At 40.0% G+C, this 19654-nt stretch overlaps 1 protein-coding gene across 1 annotated transcript in view; it reads left to right on the top strand.

Annotated features, from left to right (window-relative positions):
- The window catches only part of LOC145785062 (low molecular weight phosphotyrosine protein phosphatase-like), a 122462-nt gene that overhangs the window by 60309 nt on the left and 42499 nt on the right, over positions 1-19654 (top strand). The gene's annotated exons all lie outside the window — the stretch shown is intronic.

The raw sequence follows: 19654 nt of genomic DNA, 5'->3' as shown, positions 1-19654 counted from the left end.
TCGCTGTGCTAGTGAGTAATCAGCCTTGTGCTGATAGCCGGGAAGAACGCCTTTCTTCACATTAAGAGTTAGATATAAAAAAGTGTGCCACAGTGGTCACTAGCCTGGGGTTCAAAGAGCTACGGGGTTGGAAGGGCCCCAAACGGTGTCTGCAAGGGCTAGGGTGTACCAAAAAAAACTTACTTTCACTGATCTTGCTGTTGGCTGGCAAAAAGTTGTGTTTGGGATCAAAACTAATGCTAATATAAAATTTTTAAATTTTATTGATGTTTGACGCTTATTTTCTTTACGTTTCCATGGAAACAACCCAAATTTTAAAAAAATGGCGTAACTTGAAAACCACTATAGTTAGAAAGCTCTAATAAACACCAAAAGTTCCAGAACACCAATATTCCTATGTGTGTTTAATACATTTTATGGGTCTAGGTAATGTAGTTTTTTAGATATTTCCTAAAATAGCGTTTTTGTAAAAAATCTTGTTAATTTACTCTAAAAATTATTTTATACAAATTTTGCTATAGCTGGCTGAAGTGGCAATGTAACAATCACACAATAGTCTGGCAATGTAAACAAAAAATTAAAGTACTTGACTAAAAACTTAAATTACCGGTATACATACAGTATATGCAGTAAGCAATACTATTTTACTTCCTTTGACAATGCTCAAGACAAAAGGTATACCAGTGGTCAGGTACCTGTGTAGCCGTAATGTGATATGCATTGTTTTACGCATCATACCAATGGAAATCAATGTTGCTTGATTTGTAGTTTTTACAAGTACAGTTTCATTCCTTTTTTAGTAACTCTTTCTGATGATGTAGCAACTGTGGCTTGTTTTTCTCTCAATCCTTTAATATGATCTTTAAAATGTTTTGTTTTGCTGTAGAATTTCAGGTGAGTTTGTCATAAATTCAGTAAGAAGACCTATTGCTCGTTCATATGCATCATTGACAACTGGGATTGCTTTGATTATATTTCTTACCTTTAATTAAGTACAGTAGATTTTTGTGCCAAAACTTGGGATTAGCTGTTAAAAAACTTGTATCTAATTTGAGCAAATTGAACCAAGTCCATGAGTCTTTTCCTATAAGGTTGTGGAGTTGAGTTTGTTGTTGAAGAACTGGCATTTGTTGGATTATGGTTTTTGGAAGTTTACTTGATTTAAATACTCCATCATACTTTAAAAGTTCTCTAGCCATTTTCTGTTTCTGAGTGAAGGAAACATGATCACTGAATAGCGCAAAAATAACTAGGCGCTCAGAAAGGTACCACAAATGTTTACCAAACTTTGTCAAATATGCTGAAGGTATTTCAATAAAAAGTGGAGGTATAGTTGCAGAATATTTTTGCATCTCTTTCATATCATTTCTCAACTGGCAATGTAGTTTTAAACCACCATTGATTGGAGAATCAAGAAAATTGGGTGTAGTAAACCAGGGCTCTACAGGGTGCGGCGAAAGTCCTTGGACATATTTTGTAAATTAATTTAAAGTAGGTTTTAATCTGTTTACCTCATTGCTATTATTCAATATGGAGTGTAATAAACCCTATTTTTAAGATTTCAGTACTTGGGTGATAAAATTTAATTGAACTTAATAGTATGAAGGCTAAACGTGAAGCCATTATTGAACTCCACCGCGCGGGAAAGACAAACTCTGAGATTGTAAAGCTGATTAAAGCTCCCAGATCAACAGTTTATCACACTGTGAAGAGATTTGAGGAACTTGGATATGCTGCAGATCGACCTCGCAGTGGAAGACCACGAACTGCTAGGACTCCAAAGCTCATCAAAGCTGTCAAAGCTAATGTTAGGCGCAACCCAAACAGATCCATGAGGAGAATCGCTCATGACATGGATGTGAGTGAAAAAACCATGAGAAGTATGTTAAAAGTGAATTGAAGTTGTCGCCTCTCAAAATGCAAACCTGCCAGCACCTCACGGATCTCCAAAAAGAAAAACGATTGACTCGAGCGAAGATTCTCCTCAACAAACTGAAAGATGGTACACACACAGATGAAATCATTTTTTCTGATGAGAAATTGTTCACAGTTGAGGCAATTTGCAATCGACAAAATGATCGAATTCTTGCAAAATCATCAGCAGACATTCATGATTCCATAAAGCGGGTTTTCAGACGTCAAAAGCCCTCATCCGTCATGGTTTGGGCCGCCATATCCAAGACATGGAAATCTCCTCTCATTTTTGTCCCTCAAGGTGCAAAAGTGAATACAAATTCTTACATTGAGTTGATTTTGACTCCGGCACTTCAAGGGGCCAAGAAACACTTCAAAGAAAGACCATTCACGTTCCAGCAAGATGGAGCGCCGTCACACACGTCAAACAAAACCCAGAAATGGTGTCAGGACAATTTTTCAAGTTTCTGGAGCAAGGAACTTTGGCCACCCTCATCACCAGATCTCAACCCCATGGATTATTCTGTTTGGTCCATTTTGGAGGCAAATGCTTGTGCTTCGTCTCATGGGTCAGTGGATGCTCTGAAGCGCTCCTTGGAAAAAGCATTACTCAAAATACCCCAGGAAACCCTGTGTAACGCTGCTAAGAGTTTCCGTAAGAGACTTGAACTTGTTATTCAGGCGAGAGGACGTCATATTGAATGAAATTTTGTAAATATGTTGCAAACTGTCTTCTCTAATGCATCTTAAAATTTTATCTTGTTTCATTAACTTTTAAAAGAATTATTCAATTTTTAAGTTGTCCAAGGACTTTTGCCGCACCCTGTATATGATATAACACTAGAAAAACTGCCAAAATCTAAAACTTAGGATTCTTTCGTTTGGTAACCTATGGCAGTGGTTCCCAACTCGTTTTTAAGGCGACCCATTTAAACAAAAAATTCAGTTCGGTAAAATCTTGCGACCCAAGCAAATTGTCGTAATATTTTATAAGCCATACAAGATTGTGTTGCAAACAAACAGCACTACAAAAGCAGTAACTTTTTCCGAAAATAATATGTTTATCAAATCACTAATGAGATAGCTGTGCTGGCTTGCTGTCAGTGAGTTTTTGAAATCGAGGCGTTATTTTGCTTAGGCATAGCAGCATGTCGGCTTTAACTTCCAGCCGGTTTCGCTGTTCAGTTTTCAATACACTCATGGCGCTAAATCCAATCTTACAAAGCCAAGTTGTTGCAAATGGAATCTGTTTTTGAATCCCTAATTGTGAAACTGTGGGATACACTGTGTACATGGAAGCCCAAAAGTGGATGTTTGCAGAATCTTTGGGGTATTTGTCTTTGAAGGACGCAAAAGAAATACGGTTTGCTACTTCTGTCGTTATGTCCATAAACTGTTCTGCAACATGGATGGAAAGTTGAGGCAGATCTTTTCCAACAAATGGATCAATTATCCAATCATTTTGGTTATTAAGTGTTAGAGATTCTTCATAGTAGTGCACAAGCTTTTTGGCAAACTGTTCCAGGTGTCTAATTATCGTTTGCTTAATATCAACTTTATTGCCACAGATACCGTAAAACCTCTATTTCACCGCCATGGCGCTCTATTTTTCCACTCTTGTTTAGAAGTGGCGTTCTATTAGAGGTGACGTTCAATTAGAGGTTGGCGCTCTACTTTTCGACTAGCTGGTCAGAATTTTGAAATAAAGTTTATTAATGAAAAGAAAAAACACCAAACACATTTACCGGTATATACAGGTAATTTTTAGTTTAAAATTCGTTTGTTTTTAGTTTAAAATTGAAGCAACCTGTCAGGCCCCAGGATTGGCAACACGGCAAAGTGGTGTTCTATTGGAGGTGGCGTTCAATTAGAGGGAGGCGCTCTATTTTTCAACCCTTCTTTAAAAGTGGCGTTCTATTAGAGGTGGCGTTCAAATAGAGGTGGCGGTGAAATAGAGGTTTTACGGTATATTGCGTTAGCTGAGGAAATATATCGTACTCATCTCTGGTGACATAACTTTTCCAGAATATGAGTTTTTGTGTTAAGCAGAAACTTTTGCGGCGCAATCAATCACCGTAAAACCGTTGCCTTGCATATATCAATTTAGAGAATTCAGAGTCAAATATATCGGCAAGGTAAGCAACTTTTGCCTTGAAATCTTCTTCCAAAAACTTCTCGGCTAATCTCACACAGTTCTGTTGCCTCATGAAGATGGCAATCTCCTCTCGCAAATTACAAACTCGCTTCAGGACACGACCTCGTGACAACTATCGCACTTCTGTGTGCAACAGCAATGCTTGATAATAATCAGAATCCACAAAGACGAAAACAAATGCCGATTTAGTGGACTTGTTTTGATGAAGTTTACACACTTCACATCATTCAACACTTCGTGCAGCTCTTGAGACAGCTTTTTTGCAGCAAAGGCCTCTCTGTGAAGAAAGCAATGAGTCCATACAGCACTTGGGACTTTGTCTTTGATGCGTTTTACCACACCAGACTATGCGATGCGTGGTCCAACGTGTGGAAAACTTTGTCATAGTTGGTCCGACATAGCGTTCGTGACATATAGTGCACGTTACAATATAGCCTATATCCCGTAACTTTGTCAAGTTAATTTATGTTTGAGACTGAAATTTTTGTTGGGTTTACATTTAATAATAATAATAACAATAATAAAAGCGAAAATTGTTAAAACTTCTTGCACTACGATCATGCTACAAAGCTTTCCGATGTCTCGACATGAAACGCTTCATGACTTGTGTTTATATTTTCCAGTTTTGTGATCGATCTCTTCACGTTTTAAATTTTTTTTTATTGTTATTTTTTTCGCCCAAGATACAATATGCCTGAAAAACAAGCGACCCAAAAAAATTATCAGGCGACCCAACTTTGGGTCGCGACCCATGAGTTGGGAACCACTGGCCTATGGCATAGTATGACAACTTTTTAGTAAAATCTGAGAGGTACCATACTACCATATACAAGATATCTTCATATTGGCTGTTTTGATATGGAATGACCCTATTTGAAATCAGCGCCCCAAATTCAGCTAAGAACACCTGTTTTCATGTTCTGTATCAACAAAAAAAAAAATTTTTGTTGACCAGTGTAATTAATCGAGAAATAAAGGGTTATAGTCGTAGGGGTGCCACTCCCAATCAACGGTACGCTTTCAAGTGTTCGATCGGTGTCGAACCGGTGCCCTATCGAACCAGGGCTTTCACCACTCTGCTATGCAGCCGACCAGATGAGCGGAAAAACAATCTTGCAATTGCACTTATCAAGCTAATCAGCGAGATTTTTAAAAGTAAATAACATGATACGTTTTACTGGTGCAAACTAAGCTAAACTATCACAAGATGTAGAAGATAAGCTCATAACAAAACGTTGAATAAAAGCACATTATCCCCTTACACAATACACATCTTGTGATAGTTAAGCGTAGTTTGCACCAGTACAACGTAACATGTTATTTGACATGCCAAATGTTGAATTACGACACTAACAGACCTGGCTGAGAACTCTATTCGTTGCAGATGTATAGTACCGATGAGCAGTGGATTACGGATATGATCACTAACTCCAGCAATTCGTATTTTATGTTGTAAAAAAAGAATCTTTTACTACTTGCCTTCCTAGTGCTGTTGAGCTCCGCCATCTTTGAGGGATTTAGAGCTTCGAGCTTCGCTATCTGTGCTTGCATTTGAGCCAAGTGCTTCGCCATCTTTGCTTCGAGCTCCGCTATCTCTGGGGAAAGCGTTTCAAGCGAGTTTCTATCGTTACTTCTTTCCTGGATGAGATCAGCTTCTGGAACTGGCAACAGAGTTACCATCTCCGCCATAGGTGGTAGAGGTATTCTGGTACTTCTTTCTCTTTTCGGTTTCTTTGGTGTTTCCACTTTCTTCTTCTAAAACATATTGAACAGCTTGGTTTAAAAATAACTAATTAAATATTTTAATGTTAGGCAACATAGCTGAGTGGTGAGCTCTGGTTCGACACCGCTCAAGAGCATGGTTGTGTATTTGGCAAGACACTTATAGGCTTGCCATGGATTACGAAGGGGCGCTTGTTCAACTATTGCAATTTTTTTCATGTTTCATGCCAACCAAAACATCCACGTTGATGCATCCATTTGAAGGACTCTGTTCCTCCGTAGGTTGACCTGGTGTCTGTAATCAATGATAAAATGAAAGATTTGCAGTAAATGCTGAGTTCATATGCATACCAGAGTTACAGTCACGTGATGGAGACATGGACACTGCCTGGCTATAAAACTACTGTCGGTACCAGTCACCCCACACGGTGGGCCGATTTTTTTGCATTTGAGGAACTAACCTTGTTACTCTGGCCCACGCCGCCATTCTAAATTTTGGGGATGAGTCGCATAAAATTTTTCGATTTACACTTTCCTTCCACATGCACATAGACTCCCCAGCCTGGCCCCCGCGACCTAAGCTGGTTGACTTTCGTTCCGGGTTCATTACCACCTTCAAATCAAACAACACTGGTATGTGTACCAGCGGCGCTGGTTCGACTCTCGGGGTAAGCGCTTGAGCAATGCATTTCAGGACTGCTCTCCATTCAGCTGCACCCAGTGGATGGAATAATTCATACTAGACAACAATCGGAAACTTCACTCTGTCAATCTCAGTGACCGGGCCTGCATCAGTGGTTCAAAGCTGTTTTTTTTTCGGTCCTTGACCGATTTTTTAGCAAAATGTCCGAAAAAATACATAGTCAATTCGGTCAAAATGTCCGAAAAAAACAACGTTTCTCAGCGAAACTATATGTTGTAGCTAGTCAGGAAGTGCAAATTTTGGTTTGTATCAGCTATTTGAAAGGAAATATTTTCATCACAAAAAATGACTGAATTTTTTCAAGTCATTTCGGACAAATGACCGAAAAGTCTCAGCGAAAAAAACCCAGGTTCAAAGCCTCTAAAAGTATGCGAAACTGCCAGGATTATGCTCTCAAGGAAGCTTTCCCAGTCCGAGGATAAAGATTCAATCAATCATTATGTTAGCATGTGACCACGAATTTGATATAGCATTCTATTCGCCGTTTGCAATGAGGCTTGTAGTAGGAGAGAAAAGTTGGTTTGTAAATTTAGCATTACAAATACTAAAAAAAACAAAAAACCTTAAAGTCCTACACTGGTACTATAACTGTAACATATCGGTATCGGCAAAATTTGGCCGATACCAAACATGTAACAAAAATGCGTTTGCTGCGGATTTTCTGCAGAAGCAAAGATATAGATTTTTTAAAGTAGTAACTAACGTCACATTGATGTAGAAAAATAACAACCTGTTCAAATTTTTGATAGCTCACACTCCCATGACTTCATGCGCGCACCTTTTGGCATTGTTTGCTTAGTGATTCTTTCACTCAAACAAAACGTTTTGTTTCAGCAGTTTTACGTTGTTCGATTCTTAAGTTGTGAAGGAGACTCAATTTCTCCAATATTTATCATTTGTGTTTCTTTTTTACTCTCAGCAGAGGATAAAACCAGGCCAAGACTACCCAGGTGGCGGGAATGAGTAGTTTTTGCGTTGCTGGACGTTTGAGGGACCTGTGTGGCTTGGTTGTTTTTTGTTGGCTGGTTCTGTCAGTTTGTGATTTGGTTTCCGCCTTTCGTTGTGGTGGACTCACCAGGCTTGAACAATGATGTGGCGGAGTGGGTGGGCTCGGGGTGGGGGCGGTGGGACTGCGAATCCTCACTGATCGATAAGTGGTCTTGTTGCGCCTGGGATGGCGGCCTCATTGTGGGGGGAAGTGTCCTTCCCTGCTGTTAGCACGGGGCTGGGCGCTCACTGGTGCGGCGGGCTGTTGCGATTCGCTGACCATAACGGTGTAGCTTCCACGCTAGCCATTTATTAGACCATCCAATCAACTATGTTTCTCGGCAGCCGTTTTGTAGCAAGAATTGACATCGACCAGAATTGAAATGGCTAGTGTGGAAGCTGCACCGTTGTGGTTGGCGGGTCGCGGCAGCTTGCTGTGCTGGTGAGTGCTCAGCCTTGTGCTGGTGGCCGGGGGGGACGCTCCTTTTCTTGCAATGAGGTTGTCATCTTGGGCGCAACGGGACCATTTTGATTGGTTTAGTGAGGATTCGTGGTCCCATTGCTTTCTTTTTGGGTCTACTTATTCTGCCGTGACGTTGTTTGGGCTTGGTGATTTTGTTGCGGCTAAGGGTGGAAGTTGTATCGCAGTCTGGTGGAGCCGGCTTGCTGGGGGCAGCCGAGTTGCAAGGTTTTTTTGAGCGTTTGGCGGGGTGGGAGCGATGCAGAATTGTGCATTTTTGCTACCTGGGTAGTCTTGGCTGGCAAAAGCTTTTCAACCAAATGACAAGCGCCCTTAGGTTGCACAATACTTGTGGAATAGTTTTTGTACGACTACACAAATCACTTGGTTTACATTTTACATCGTATTATCAATTATGATAACCTATTTGGAGAGTTTGCGCAAACACTTTATTAATTTTTCAGAAACCCCAATTGTGATGTAATGTTTCTTCCCTCATACCCCAATCCTCAATTACGGTGGCCTTTCATTACTAAAACCTACTATTATGACACAACAATGCGGTTGAGATTGGATTCTTGAATCTTTAATAAATTATGCCAATTGAAAGCTTTTTTTAATAGTTTTATGTAAATAAGGTAAAACTTAGCATTTGATATAATTCCTTGCAAATACCAAAATTGCTTCTTTTTGTAACACCAAAGTATCGGCCAAAATATCGGTATCAGTAGCGGTATTGGCCTCATCATCATCATCATAATCCATCGTCGGTTTGTTCCCCACTAGTGGGAGTGGCCGATTGTTTCCGCGCAGCAATTGTTTTAATCCCTTTTCTCCATTTCACCCTGTCCCTTGCATCTTCCTCCTTCAGTCCGACTTTTTTTAATTCATCCTTCACTTGTTGTTTCCACGTTCTTCTTGGACGAACGCGTTTCCTCTTCCCATCCACCTTTAGATCTAGTGCCTTTCTAAGAAAACTTCCTTCCTCCCTCCTTATCACATGTCCATACCATCTTACTCCATTTGCCCTTGCCAGTTGGTCAATGGTCTCTCTCATCTCTAGCATATCCAACAATTCTTCAGTCCTTTTTTCCCTTCTCGTTTTCACCCCACACATTGCTCTCACCATTGACCTTTCCGTTCTTCTCAGGATTGCCAGTTCACTCTCTCTCAATACCCATGTCTCGCTACCATATAGCATTGCAGACCGCACACAGCTACGATATACTTTCCCTTTCATCCTTAGTGAAAATTTTCTGCCATACAACATTTCCCCACATTCCCTGAACTTTGCCCAGCCCAATCTTGCCCTTGTTGTCACCGCTGCTTCACATCCACCACTTCCATTTATCCGATCACCCAGATAACAGAAGTCTGTCACTGTTTCGATGCCATGGCAGAACTCATCATCATCGCCTTCCATTTCATTCCTTCCTTTACTGCATTTCCCACAAACAAAACACTTCGCCAATCTTGTTGCGGTTCTCTTGACATTAGCACATCTTGCATGTACCCACTTTCCACATTCCTTGCATTGCATTGAATTTCTCATCACTCTCTTGCCACATATTCCACAGGGATCTACTTTGCTCTCAACAACTGTTCCTTCTGCTCCACTCACCATCACTTTTGTTTTTTCAAGATTCACCTATTCACCTTCATACCCTTGGTTTCAAATGCTTCTTTCCATTTCTCAAACTTTCTCTCCAGTCCCTCCATACTATTACTTGTCAGGACCAGGTCGTCTGCATACAAGATTTCACTCAATAAGCCCTCCCTCACTCCTTCAGTTACAACGTCAACCACAATAGCAAATATCAGAGGTGACAAAACTGATCCTTGGTGTACAACAACCTTCACAAAAAACTCGTTTGAATAATTTGATCCAACTCTCACTTTTGTTCTTGCATCCTCATACATAGACATCAACATAGGCGTCGATTTTTTCTTAGAATAGAGGAATTTTGGGTGGGCGAGAGTTTTCAAACAGATTTCATTGAATATGTCAGCATTATCATCATCATAATGATGATGACATAAATATTTTGGAGCATAGATTTTCCAGCCGGATGCCCTTCCTGACGCTAACCACAGTTATTGGCGGTGGGCCTAGCCTTTACTTAAAAAAGTATTTCCTGCAAGGCAGCAGGATTTCTAACAAGTCTTAGCCAACCAGTCGAGGTTGTTGCCCATGAGGTGGGACGTGGACCCACTTGTTAGTTTGGTGTGTGATCCAGACCAGTGTTCCCTGAGACCCATGGTGTAACAATCCATGGCAACTGCCCAGGGTTCAAAGATGCTACTTGTACCACACACCTACCTATGTATGTTCGCAAATTCACAACTTGGTTAGTCTTTCTCACAAAGATTGCGTTTAGCGTCGCTGCAGCAATTAAGCTTTAATAGGTTTGATGTTTGCTTTCTTGCGCCTTGCGATCTTATGAGCGCTGCTAAACTAAACAAACTTATTTTATGTTTTCCTTTGCGACCTAAAAAGCGCGTGGCTCGTGACCTGTTATCTTTAAAGTGGCGCCTTCGGATTTGCCGCAAAATGTTCGGACAGGTGACTGCTGACTGTGCGGATATTGCCGCTGTATAACTTCCATTGGTCTGCGGCAGATAACCGATTGTTTTCCGAGGCCCACAAACAGCAGCTACAGTAACAAGTACCATCAGGGTTAAGACGCATCTACTGGAATTCGGAAAAAAAGCTTCCTTTGCAACACACGACCTTCCCGAACCGGAAGCTGATCCGGCAGCATGCTAACGTCAAATGGAGCAGGTAAAGATCCATGGCTCATGCTGTCTTCTGCAACTACCGGTGCATTGCCTGAGACATTGACTTCACCACTGTCCATCCTTGAAGCACTGCTTTCTTCATCCTGTTTTTTTTTCGGTCATTGACCGATTTTTTAGCAAAATGTCCGAAAAAAATAGGCTATAGTCAATTCGGTCTAAATGTCCGAAAAAATATATAGTCAATTCGGTCAAAATGTCCGAAAAAATATATAGTCAATTCGTTCAAAATGTCCGAAAAAATATATAGTCAATTCGGTCAAAATATCCGATAAAAACAACCTTTCTCAGCGAAAATTCACGTTGTAGCTAGTTAGAAAGTGCAAATTTTGGTTTGTATCAGCTACTTGAAAGGAAATATTTTCATCAGAAAAAATGACCAAAATAAATAAAAAATGACTAAATTTTTTCAAGTCATTTCAGACAAATGTCCGAAAAGTCTCAGCGTAAAAAAAACAGTCTTCATCAATGTCATCTCTACGTTCATTCGTGCTGGACGTGATCATCTCGACGCCTTTTGAAATTTTAAGAATGTACGAATAGATGTTTGACTTTGCTTCATGTTTAACTTTTCAATAATGAAATGACAACATCGCACGGTGCCCCAATTCGTACCAAGCAACAAGTTTGTGAGGAAAGATTTTATTTGTAAAAAGCGAATGTTTCAGACGTCTATCGGTTATTTTATTGTTATGTTCATTATGATGTCATATTCATATTTTCTTACGCTGACCCCGAACTGAAGTTTAATTGTGACGCAACCAAAGTGAGACCATTTGGAGAAAAGATCAAACGTGGCTTTCTCTCACTAGGAATTGCCAGCGTGTGACAGTTGCCGTAGCAACAACAATGCAGTGAGTACCGCCTTTTTTTCAACGCAGCGTTGTCGTGGAAATGCTTTGTTCTGTCGGGTGCCTGGCGAGAGACATAACGTAAAACAAGAAGTTGCGCTGCAATTGGTTGGATAATTCAGCGTTTAACAAAAAACGGAAATAATTGTAACGGCCACTTCGTAAGTGTCATGAAAACAGGGTGGGCAAAACATATTTTGCCCACCCTCGTTTCACGGCAGGGTGGGTGCCGCCCACTCTGCCCACCCTATTTCGATGCCTATGGACATCACAGCTCTCACTAATACCTCCGGTATACCTCTTTTCCTCATTGCCCACTCCATCACTTTCCTTGGTACTCTGTCAAATGCCTTTTCTAAGTCGACGAAACACATATATAGTTTTCTCTGCTTCTCTCGGTATTCCTCCTGCATTCTTCTCAATATAAACAGAGCATCCACTGTACCTTTTCCTGGCATAAATCCAAACTGCATATCATTTAATTTCACCAATGTTCTCAACCTCTTTTCTAGTATTCGCTCCACAATTTTCATTCCATGCTCTAGTAGTTTTACACCTCTATATGCACTGCAACTTCTCACATCCCCTTTTCTCTTGAACAGTGGAACAACAGTACTATGCTTCCACTCCTTCGGCATTCCCTCTCCATCTAATACCCTTTGGCTAAGTTGTAGCACTACTTCAATTCCCAACTCTCCACTTGCTTTTATCATCTCTATGCTCACTTCTGATGGACCGGCTGCTTTATGCAGTTTCATTTGCCCCATTGCCTCCACCACTTCATCACGAGTAACCTTTCCCACTGGACCCTCCACCAGATCAACCTCTGTCATATGATCCCATACATTCTCCTTATTCATAACATTTTCCATATGTTCCTTCCACACTTCTCCTCTGCTTTCCGGGCTGAAATGCAACTTCCCATCTCCACTCCTTATACATCTTCCCCCTACAATATCTTTCCCATCCTTTTTCATTTGCTTTATGAGTCTGAATACTTTGTTTTGGCTTTCCCCCATTTTATTAAGTTCCTCCTCAGCACCATTCTTCATAGCTCTTGCAACAACCCTCTTTGCCTTCTTTTTCATACTCTTATACTTCTTTTTATTCTCTTCTGACCCATTTTTGCGCCACTGCTTGTATGCACCTCTTTTCTGTGAAATCGCATGCTTCACCTCTTCATCCCACCACCATGTGTCTCCACGATCCCTCCTCACTTTCTTTTTCCCACATACTTCATCACATGCTGCTAGGACACCTTTCTGAAATGAAGCCCACAAGTCCTGCGCACTCATGTTTACCAGCTCTTTTCACAAACTTAATTCTCGTTTCTTTTTTCTCTAGTTTCCACACATTTCTCACAAAAACTCGTTCTTTCCTCACAATTTTCTTCACTTTTTTCATATTCAAGTCTCCTATTACTAGTCTATGCTGCAACTCCCACGGAATTACTTTCACATTCTTCAAGTACTTTCTCTGTTCCTGCCCAACCACAATAAAATCAATTTCCGACTCATGTCCTCCTGAGCTGTAAGTCACCTTCCTTTTCTCTTTCTTTTTAAACCATGTGTTGGCAATACAAGTTTCCTTTCATCACAAAATTCAAGTAGCATTCTTCCTTCCATGTTTCTCTCCCCAAAACCATACCCTCCATGAATGTCCTCGAACCCATTTTCCAACATGTCCATTAAAATCTCCTAATCCAAACACCAACTCTTTTGAACTCCGTAAATCCCATTCCTCTGCCAAAACATCATAAAAACTTTCCTTTTCTAAGTAATCCCTACCACTTTGAGGTGCATATGCACAGATTAGCCTCACTACCTCCTCTTCAAAAGCAAGTACCATTGTCATCACTCTTTCACTCCTTCTTCTAACTTCTATTACTTTCTCACATAACTCCTCTTTTACCAAGAAACCAACACCACCGATTCCTGTGTTATTTCCTGACCACCACAACTTATATCTCCTCCCATTGGCACCTAAAAACCGCGCTGACTGTCCCCTCCATCTTACTTCCTCTAGGCAACATATATCCACCCTTCTTTTTCTTAGTTCTTCACATACTTCAGTTCCTTTACCACACAAACTTCCCACATTCCAGCATCTGATTCTAACACCATAATGTTTTTTCAATGTTTTTTTGTTTTCTCGGAACCCAGAGATTCTTCGCACCCCTTGCCCATCTAAGGGCTGCTGGGGACTAGGGGCCATTTTTAGCTTTTGCTGCATTTAAATAATATTTTGGAGCATAGATTTTCCAGCCGGATGCCCTTCCTGACGCTAACCACAGTTATTGGCGGTGGGCCTAGCCTTTACTTAAAAAAGTATTTTCCTGCAAGGCAGCAGGATTTCTAACAATTTTTAGCCAACTAGTCGAGGTTGTTGACCATGAACCATGAGGTGGGACGTGGACCCACTTGTTAGTTTGGTGTGTGATCAAGACCAGTGTTCCCCGAGACCCATGGTGTAACAATCCATGGCGGGTCTGGTACTATTCGGTGAGTCCGATTCGGTTAGTCCGATTCGGTGAGTTCCTAACCCTTAACCTTAACTCCTAACCCCTAACCCTAAAACGTCAATGATAATTAGGCTACGGTACCCAATAATTTAAAAAAAAAATTCAAAAAATCACCGAATAAGGTATCGGACTCACCGAATTGGACTCACCGAATCGGACTCACCGAAACGGGCCATTCCGTGGTGTAACAATCCATGGCGACTGCCCAGGGTTCAAAGGTGCTACTTGTACCACACACCTACCTCACATTGGCCTAAAAAAGTGATGTCGGTATCGGGATCGGTATCGGCCAAAATATTGGTATCGGTACATCTCTACTCGGGAGATAATTTTAAATTGGTCAATTGAGACTTTATGAGTGCACGTTTCACAAGAGGCGATGGGTTCTTTAATTGCACTTTAAGTGTGGGTGTAAGTGCTCCCCGGCCCTTCTCAACAAATGTCTGGTTGACATACCAATGCATCATTTCTAGCACTAGTTGCAACGTTCATGTGATGAAAGTGAAAGTAACACCAATGTATGTCTATTAAGGCGATGTGAAATTTGAATGGACAAAATCGAATTATCACACAGGGTGACTACTACTGTTGTGTAGAGTATTTTTGTGAAGTTTTATGCAATAAAATCCAGTATCCGTATTCCGTAAACATGTAAGGGGTAAGCGTTTTAAGGTTAGTATTTTCTAATTCTTGCAAGGTGATTCCACAAAAAATGCTATCACAACGCATCAATCCACGTGATCCAGATAGCGCGCTTTGAATGGCTAGTTAGGGAAAACGCGTTGTGTGGCGCACACACGCGCGCACGAGCGATTGCTGTCTGCTGCTGAGAGATTTATAGCTTGAGATGCTGATTATTATTGAAGATAAGGCTGCAAAATTCAGATAAGTTGTGTTCAGCGGAAATGTTTGCTATGATTTTATGCTTGGTTGTTAAATAATCATTCAGGCTTTGGTTCAAAGTTAGTTTAGGCTAGGTTTTCCAAATTGTGTAAAGTAGGCCTAAGAGGCAGTGTCTGTAATTATCAGGTCTTCTGGAATAAGAACTGCTTATTCAGGTGAAGCTGCTGTTTATGGTTCTGTATTTTTTATATGTAGCTTTGAGAATGACACTAATAAAGCTCATAGTATTACGGAAGGCTCAGACAACTAAGTTTTCAGCACTTAAATTCTTAGTTCTGTGTACTGTAAGTGGGCTATGTTTATTTTTCAAAAAATACATTAATCTCTTCACATGTTATCTTTAGTTCATAAAGCTGACCTTGTTGTGGGTAGCATTGTTAACTGTTAAATCATGCCTAAAAGTTCTAAAAAGAGAGTAAGAAGCATGGAAAGCTCTTCTGTCATTGGACTCTACAAGGAGCTTCCCACTGCTGATTTACCAACACTACGATATGTTCTTGCATTCTGTACTTTGTTAAAGGTGATACTCAAGTACTTTATTACTGCAACTTTTCCTCTGACTGGTTTTAATTAACCTTGGTAGTGACATAAAACATAGACCAACTCGTATATCTTCGTATGGATGAAGGGTAGTTGTTAAAAATACTAACATATAGCTTGCATGAATGAACAGTACACGTAGGCTACAATAACCAACTAGCAGACACTTTTCAAAACCTTAATGTGTGGAAATAATTAATTGCACGTTTGCAGAGACAGAGCACTCATAAAGAATTAATTTTTCAGGAATCTGGAAAAAAGCTAACTATTCTCTTTTCAAATGAAGATCGCATTCCTAAAACAACTGAGGTTTCTCCTCTCCCAACGTTATCATGGGGTAGAAGCACCGTTATACCAAATTGGGCCTCTTGACAAAAGGACAACGAAAACGCTTCAAAAGAGATTTAACAAAGGTAAGTTCTTACATACGGTATCTTTTCAAACTTTTTTGTCTAGTAATTTTCTATGAAATGTAAGGCTTTTATAAGTATATTCTTTGATAACAGGGGCAATGGGTCATGCATAGACATCCCATAGTTGTGTACTGGGGTTGGTCAGTTGTTGTCATTGACATGGCTCTTCTAACAACATTTGTTGAATGGAGCCATATGTGAAGGAGAATGGGTTACTGCCAATTCTACAACCCCACTTCACCATTGCAGATGTAGTGCAACCAATTCTAGATAGTAGGTGGTTTAAGGATTTTTCGCTTTCCTAAAGCATTTCCTCGTGGAAAAGTGATTCAGATGTTCTGATTTCTATGTCTGTAAAGGCAGGCAGCTTGTGCTTTCACTAAAGCTAGTCGTGCTGTGGCGAGAAGATTTTTCTTGACTATCACTGATTTTACTGCCATTTTTCCGAAAGAATATTATTTGTTATGTTTGGCATATATTGTTTTTCGTTGTGATAGTCAGAAATAAAAATAAACTGAACTGATTTACATGGATTATTTTGTGTTCTGTATATTTATCATTCACACAAAAAACTTGTTTTTCAAGAGCCTCAAACAACAGCGAGGAGATGATTTCGCTGCAGCAAAGAAGTCACAAGTGATAGAGGAAGAGAACTGGAAAAAAAGAGCAGTTTTCTGCAGCAATTGATGAAGAAATTGACTCTCCTTTCAAACCAGCTGCACCTGGTACATCTGAATGTGACAATGCCCCGGTATCCAGTGATGATCCTGCTCTGCGATCTTTTTCTGTGAACATGTTAGAAAACATTCGCAAAGCAGTAACTCTTGTGATGTTTTTGTCCGCACTTTTACCCAACCAAAATTAAATTTGGATGCCAACTCACTGTTCTCTTTGATTGGGACCATGCCACGCTTACTGAGTCTATCCTTACTTCACACTTGACCATACATGAACTAAAGGGTTTGATAAACACAAAGTTTGAATGCCCTCATTTTCCTGCCCATACTCAGGCTGTGCAGCGTATCATTTGGGAAGTCACTAACGACTGTGGAAGTGTTGCTGGCCATCAACGACGGTATGGTTTCATTCGGGCGAGAATTGCTTCGCGTAGGGTCTGGCCGAAAGCAGACACGAAATCTGACTTTCTTTCATTGGCTGCAGTACAATGTTTTGATATTCACCACTGTTTCTTGTTCATTGTCTTTATTCTTCATTCGTTTGTGTACGTTTTACAAGCACATATAAAGTTGGTTGGTTGATGTGTAAGCTACCATTGGAGAGTTGCAGTTACTATATCTGTCAAAAAAACAAATGTAAATCGGCGAAAACAATCGAATATTAAAGCAGTGCGTTGTGTGATTATGTAATACATATTACTACAACAAAACCAAAGTGTCATCTTATGCACAGTGCATTCCTACTCTTGCCATAGAAGTGAAAAAGACTTTAATATCATCAGTTTTTGCTGACCAAGCAAAAATAGGGTTGCCAGGTGATTGTTTAATATCTTACCGTACACCGCCAGCCTTTACCTAAAAGGGCAACTAGCAGTCGCATCATATGTGATTGTTGTTGTGGTTGTTAAAGTTGGAAATTTTTACAATTTAAAAAAGATAAACAAAGTTTTTTCTTCAAAAAATTTGTACCTGGCAACTCTGTGCTGGCAACAAATGCCAAAGACAAAACGACTACATGTTTAAGGTTACTGAATATTTTTGCGAGAAATTTTACAGAAATACTCTACATAGCAATAGTCACCCTGTGTGATAATTCGATTTTTGATTTTTTTTTTTTTTTCACATCGCCTTAATGTCTATTTTTTTTTAATTATGCTATATCTCTGTGTAATAAAACATGTTAAACCCGCTAAGGTTACTTTGTTTTGTTTGTCTATGGTTCAACAAAGCAAACTCTCTACCAAAGCTTTAAAATTCTGAAACCATTAAGAACCAATGAAAGTACAACACATTATTTCTATAACTTTTTTATCATTGAATCAGGTGAAGAAGTTACATGGCTGTACCTGGTCAACTGGCTGACTGGCCCTTCTCCAACCACGTTTCTTACTCCGAACATCTACGGAATCTTTCTCTTTCAAATCTTCACAATCGTTTGTTTTCTTTGTTGGCTTACGGGAATTACGAAACCTACATTATATTACAGGTTCCACATTAACAAGGAAATAGTGAGTAAAAGTTGTGGGGGTATCTTCTGGGCACTCAAAGGGATACCGGTTCGACAACTGCGATAAGCACATAGCTGTTGCTTGTGAGACAATTAATGACATGCTTAAATGCGAATATAAAGTTTGGCCGCCTGAATAGGGTTATGCCACTTTGGAAATACCGTTTCAATGAGAACTGTTTTAAAAATGACCATAGGGAACGTTCAAATACTACGTAACGCCTTCGAGGGGGAGGGGGGGGGTTATGCAAAGCGTTACGTTAGCGTCACATCAAGGGGGAGGGGGTTCAAGCAAAACGTTACATAACGTTTTTGAGTACGGAATGGTAGCTTTTTGTGCTGAATTCGTAGTGAAAAAGCGTTACATGGGGGAGGGGGGGATTGAAAAAAGCGTTACGTTGGCGTTACATGGGGGAGGGGGGGTCAAAAATTCAGAAAAAAAGCGCTACGTAATATTTGAACGTTCCCATACCGGTTTGGATGTATGTGAAAATCACATTTCTGTACTGCTTCTGTTTATTTAAAAAAATTGCAGGAGTCATTTAGCGTATCAGAAAACCTGCCATTAAATTCAATGAGAATGACAATGTTCAGGCCTCTAAGCTACTGGCGGCCATCGCCGCCGAGAAGTCGTTAAATGGCTTCCGAAACTACAGTGCCAGTAAGCCATGTTTGATCGCCGGCTCCTTCAATAATTGACTGAATCAGGCACAATCCAATTATCTGATAATACAAGCAATAAAAATAATTCTACATCTTACCTCAAATACTTAACAGACCCGTTGCTAACTTGGTCCTGTGCAGTGATCTCTGTGACCTCTTTATTTGGCAACAAAGTTTGTCCCATAAATTGAGCATAGCTTGAGGTGTACCAAACCTACATGAAATATAATTGAGAAACAAAATACTAAAAATGATGTATTCTTCTAATGAAGTTAATTTCAAAGTGACCAAAAATGTGTTACAACTTTACAGTCCAGATCCTAAACTTAAAATTTTAAAATATAAAGAGTTAAAACTATTTTCAAAAGAATAAGTAACACACCCTAAACTCTTCGTCAGATGGAACAAATCTGGTAGTGGTGAAGTAGACATCATGTCTCACAAAATGTGCAACCATGTTTTGTTCCTCAGCGCAAGATGCTGGTCTAACCAAACACATCCAGTTGCATTGTTTATCTTGGGAAGTCTGCAATGATAAAATGATCACAAAAAATAAACAAAAGATCATTTGTAAAAGCACAGATTGCAATTCAAGCAAGCATTCCAGCAAATCGCAAAGTTGTATAATATATATAAACTTCCTTAGTCACTTTAATGCAATTGCATATTAAGTTACTACAGTTGATATAACATTCTTCAAAAATTGTGTAGGAAAGAGTGTTCTTCCTTGGAGCCAGCAAAAGGTACTCAGCAACTGAGTCCTTGCTGGAACAGTGAGTAATGGCAATTGGATAACCTTCAAACATTCCAAAGATGCAATTTATTCTCAAGTAACCTGTGTC

This window comes from Aplidium turbinatum, chromosome 16 (genome assembly GCF_918807975.1).
Source record: "Aplidium turbinatum chromosome 16, kaAplTurb1.1, whole genome shotgun sequence".
Taxonomy (NCBI): domain Eukaryota; kingdom Metazoa; phylum Chordata; class Ascidiacea; order Aplousobranchia; family Polyclinidae; genus Aplidium; species Aplidium turbinatum.
Note: the sequence above shows the minus strand (reverse complement) of the source record. Positions and strands in the feature narration are given on the sequence as shown.